Below are 5,717 nucleotides of genomic sequence, written 5' to 3'. Positions count from 1 at the left end.
CAGATATTGGAACTGTAGTTAAATGCAGCAATCATAAAAATTGCTTTCAAAGCCAAGAACAAAATGTATTAAATTAAATCAGAGCTAGACATGACACTTCTCTTCGCAAATCCCACCCCCCCCCCCGCCCCTCTCTCTCTTCCTCTTGCCCCACCTGGAATGCGCGCTCACTATCCCACCCCACCCCTCCCCCCATGATCTGAATGAATGGCGGTGCTGGCCGAATGGCCTCCTCCTGCACCGTTTACAATACAAAAACAAAACACAACCCAGAGCAGTACACAGGAGCCGGCCCTTCGGCCCACAGTGTCTATGCCCAAGATAAACTAATTTCTACCTGTGCACCATCCTGATCCAGGTGCTCACCAGCCCAGTTAAGGTCAGCAGCTTGCTCGACTCGCTGAAAAACTCAACCAAAACGTCGCCCAAAACAATAGCAAAAAAAATGATGATAGTAACAAAAGTAAAATTGAGACAGAAGGGGTGAACTTCACCTAAAATAACAAAAAATAAGACCAACTAGACCAAGTGCAGACCCGTTGGGTTTGCTCCCCATTTGGTCCCTGTCACACGGGAGGCCTGGTCCCCCAACGCAACCCGTTCCACAATGCAATATTACACCACTAACCCATAGCCCCCACGGGAGGCGTGGCGTGGTGGAGCCGGGGGAGTGGGCGGGGCCAAGGGGAGAGGGTGGAGCCGGGGGAGTGGGCGGGGCCAAGGGGAGCGGGCGGGGCCAAGGGGAGAGGGCGGGGCCAATGGGAGCGGGCAAGGCCAAGGGGAGAGGGCGGGGCCAATGGGTGTGGGCGGGGCCAAGGGGAGCGGGCGGGGCCAAGGGGAGCGGGCGGGGCTGAGGCCGGCCCCTCCCCACTCCCTGCCTTGTGCCCAAACACCAGGATCATGGGACTAAAATTTAACCAGAGCTTGAGGAGCCGCCCCTTCAGATATTCGTACACAGGCAGCAACCTCACACACTCCATATACACGTGGAACATGGTCTCTACCTCGCCGATGAAATACAGGCTCTCTATCTATCTCTCTCTCTATCTCTCTCCCTCTCTATCTTTCGCTATCTCTCTCTCTCAATCTCGTTATCTATCTCTCAATCAATCTCTCTATCTTTCTCTCTATCTCTCTCTATCGGGTCAAAGGAGTTGGAGGAATTGAGTGAAATCCAGGTTAGTGGTGTTGGGTAAATTGAATGGATTAAAGGCCGATAAATCCCCAGGGCCAGATAGGCTGCATCCCAGAGCACTTAAGGAAGTAGCTCCAGAAATAGTGGATGCATTAGTAATAATCTTTCAAAATTCTTTAGATTCTGGAGTAGTTCCTGAGGATTGGCGGGTAGCAAACGTAACCCCACTTTTTAAGAAGGGAGGGAGAGAGAAAACGGGGAATTACAGACCAGTTAGTCTAACATCGGTAGTGGGGAAACTGCTAGAGTCAGTTATTAAAGATGGGATAGCAGCACATTTGGAAAGTGGTGAAATCATTGGACAAAGTCAGCATGGATTTACGAAAGGTAAATCATGTCTGACGAATCTTATAGAATTTTTCGAGGATGTAGCTAGTAGTGTGGATAGGGGAGAACCAGTGGATGTGGTGTATCTGGACTTCCAGAAGGCTTTCGACAAGGTCCCACATATAACCATATAACAATTACAGCACGGAAACAGGCCTTCTCGGCCCTACAAGTCCGTGCCGAACAACTTTTTTCCCTTAGTCCCGCCCTTCCTGCACTCATACCATAACCCTCCATTCCCTTCTCATCCATATGCCTATCCAATTTATTTTTAAATGATACCAACGAACCTGCCGCCACCACTTCCACTGGAAGCTCATTCCACACCGCTACCACTCTCTGAGTAAAGAAGTTCCCCCTCATGTTACCCCTAAACTTCTGTCTCTTAATTCTGAAGTCATGTCCTCGTTTGAATCTTCCCTATTCTCAAAGGGAAAAGCTTGATCACGTCAACTCTGTCTATCCCTCTCATCATTTTAAAGACCTCTATCAAGTCCCCCCTTAACCTTCTGCGCTCCAGAGAATAAAGATCTAACTTATTCAACCTATCTCTGTAACTTAGTTGTTGAAACCCAGGCAACATTCTAGTAAATCTCCACTGTACTCTCTCTATTTTGTTGACATCCTTCCTATAATTGGGCGACCAAAACTGTACATCATGCTCCAGATTTGGTCTCACCAATGCCTTGTACAATTTTAACATTACATCCCAGCTTCTATACTCAATGCTCTGATTTATAAAGGCTAGCATACCAAAAGCTTTCTTTACCACCCTATCTATATGAGATTTCACCTTCAAGGAACTATGCACGGTTATTCCCAGATCCCTCTGTTCAACTGTATTCTTCAATTCCCTACCATTTATCATGTACGTCCTATTTTGATTTGTCCTGCCAAGGTGTAACACCTCACATTTATCAGCATTAAACTCCATCTGCCATCTTTCAGCCCATTTTTCCAAATCGCCTAAATCACTCTGTAGACTTTGGAAATCCTCTTCATTATCCACAACACCCCATATCTTGGTATCATCTGCATACTTACTAATCCAATTTACCACCCCTTCATCCAGATCATTGATGTACATGTCAAACAACAAAGGACCCAACACAGATCCCTGAGGCACCCCACTAGTCACCTGCCTCCAACCCGACAAACAGCCATTCGTATGATTAGTATACGAACTTAAAGCACATGGCATTGGAGGTTCAGTATTGATGTGGATAGAGAACTGGCTGGCAAACAGGAAGCAAAGAGTAGGAGTAAACGGGTCCTTTTCACAATGGCAGGCAGTGACCAGTGGGGTACCGCAAGGCTCAGTGCTGGGACCCCAGCTATTTACAATATATATTAATGATCTGGATGAGGGAATTGAAGGCAATATCTCCAAGTTTGCGGATGACACTAAGCTGGGGGGCAGTGTTAGCTGTGAGGAGGATGCTAGGTGACTTGAATAGGCTGGGTGAGTGGGCAAATGTTTGGCAGATGCAGTATAATGTGGATAAATGTGAGGTTATCCATTTGGTGGCAAAAACAGGAAAGCAGACTATTATCTAAATGGTGGCCGATTAGGAAAAGGGGAGATGCAGCGAGACCTGGGTGTCATGGTACACCAGTCATTGAAAGTAGGCAGAAGGTACGCAAAATTGCTGGAGAAACTCAGCGGGTGCAGCAGCATCTATGGAGCGAAGGAAATAGGCGACGTTTCGGGCCGAAACCCTTCTTCAGACTGATGGGGGGTGGGGGGGAGAAGGAAGGAAAAGGGGAGGAGGAGGAGGAGCCCGAGGGCGGGCGGATGGGAAGGTGGGAGGAGACAGCTAGAGGGTTAAGGAAGGGGAGGAGACAGCAAGGGCTAGCAAAATTGGGAGAATTCAATGTTAATGCCATCCGGACGCAAGGTCCCCAGGCGGAATATGAGGTGCTGTTCCTCCAATTTCCGCTGTTGCTCACTCTGGCAATGGAGGAGACCCAGGACAGAGAGGTCGGATTGGGAATGGGAGGGGGAGTTGAAGTGCTGAGCCACCGGGAGTTCAGGTAGGTTATTGCGAACTGAGCGGAGGTGTTCGGCGAAACGATCGCCCAACCTTCGCTTAGTCTCCCCGATGTAAATCAGCTGACATCTAGAGCAGCGGATGCAATAGATGAGGTTGGAGGAGATACAGGTGAACCTTTGTCGCACCTGGAACGACTGCTTGGGTCCTTGAATGGAGTCGAGGGGGGAGGTGAAGGGACAGGTGTTGCATTTCTTGCAGTTGCAACGGAAAGTGCCCGGACAGGGGGTGGTGCGGGAGGGAAGGGAAGAATTGACGAGGGAGTTGCGGAGGGAGCGGTCTTTGCGGAAGGCAGACATGGGGGGAGATGGGAAGATGTGGCGAGTGGTGGGGTCACGTTGGAGGTGGCGGAAATGGCGGAGGTTTATGTGTTGTATTTGCCGGCTGGTGGGGTGAAAGGTGAGGACCAGAGGGACTCTACCCTTGTTGCGAGTGCGGGGATGGGGAGAGAGAGCAGTGTTACGGGGTATGGATGAGACCCTGGTGTGAGCTTCATCTATGGTGGCGGAGGGGAATCCCCGTTCCCTGAAGAACGAGGACATTTCCGATGCCCTGGTATGGAATGTCTCATCCTGGGAACAGATGCGGCGTAGGCGGAGGAATTGGGAGTAGGGGATGGAGTCTTTACAGGGGGCAGGGTGGGAAGACGTGTAGTCCAGATAGCCATGTGAGTCAGTGGGTTTGTAATGTATGTCGGTCAGGAGTCTGTCCCCTGCGATGGAGATGGTGAGGTCAAGGAATGGTAGGGAAGTGTCGGAAATGGTCCAGGTGTATTGGTGTGCCGGATGGAAGTTGGTGGTGAAGTGGATGAAGTCAGTCAGTTGTGTGTAGGTGCAGGAGGTGGCTCCAAAGCAGTCGTCAATGTAACGGAGATAGAGGTCGGGGATGGGGCCCTGGTACGTATTGAACAAGGATTGTTCAACGTACCCGACAAAGAGGCAGGCGTAGCTGGGGCCCATGCGTGTGCCCATAGCTACGCCTTGTGTTTGGAGGAAATGGGAGGAGTCAAATGTAAAGTTGTTGAGGGTGAGGACCAACTCCGCTAAGCGGAGGAGAGTGTCAGTGGCTGGGTATAGGTTGCTCCTCTGGTCGAGGAAGAACCGGAGGGCTCTGAGGCCATCCTGGTGGGGGATGGAGGTGTAGAGTGACCGGACATCCATGGTGAAGATGAGGGGGTGAGGGCCCAGAGAGTGGAATGCGTGGAGGCGGCGGAGAGTGTCTGAGGTGTCTAGAACACAGGTGGGAAGGGATTTGACCAAGGGGGATAGGATGGAGTATGTGGAGATGAATTCGGTGGGCTATTCCTGTACCTGGTCGTTGCAGTCTTCAGGCTCCTGTACCTTCTACCTGAAGGTTGCAGGGAGATGAGTGTGTGGCCAGGATGGTGTGGGTCTTTGATGATACTGCCAGCCTTTTTGAGGCAGCGACCACGATAAATCCCCTCGATGGAAGGAAGGTCAGAGCCGATGATGGACTGGGCAGTGTTTACTACTTTTTGTAGTATAACAAAACACTATAACAAATAATCATTATAGTACAACAGTGCATTCATTGTTTACAATACTCTCAACCCCACATGGTGAGCAAAGTGTTTCTTCTTCTCCTGAAACTCTCCCCATTTGCAGGAGTCACCACCAACCCGACCCTGGCGAGATTCTGTGTGGAGTAGCTCCCTCTCAAGCCTCTCGACTGCTGTCCCGCTGCCTAAGGGAAGAGAAGCACCTCTGCCTCTCTCTCCACTTAACCCAAAACCGACTGAATGACTCCCGGAAACACCGATCCTCCAGCATCCTGTTGTTAAAGTGCCAGTACGCGGACCCAGCCTGAGCGCACGCTGGATTAAAATCCACATGCACTAGACAGTGGTCCGAGCACGGCACCAGCTGCATTGAGGCCACTGAGACACGGGAAACAAATGCTCAGGAAATATATATTCGATCACTGCGGGAACCACCGCCCTCAGACCTCCGCGATTCCAGTGGAATCAGGGTGGAGGTTCCGCCATGTATCAACCAACTCAAAGGAGTCAATCAACCCTCTCAGCTTCTTCACTACAGCAGGGGCACACTGAGTACCAGAACGGTCTCGCACCTGAAGTGTGCTATTAAAGCCCCCACCAAGGAGACACACTCTCCCCAATCAAT

This window comes from Amblyraja radiata, chromosome 8 (genome assembly GCF_010909765.2).
Source record: "Amblyraja radiata isolate CabotCenter1 chromosome 8, sAmbRad1.1.pri, whole genome shotgun sequence".
Classification (NCBI taxonomy): Eukaryota; Metazoa; Chordata; class Chondrichthyes; order Rajiformes; family Rajidae; genus Amblyraja; species Amblyraja radiata.
This window is presented reverse-complemented; position numbering follows the sequence as displayed.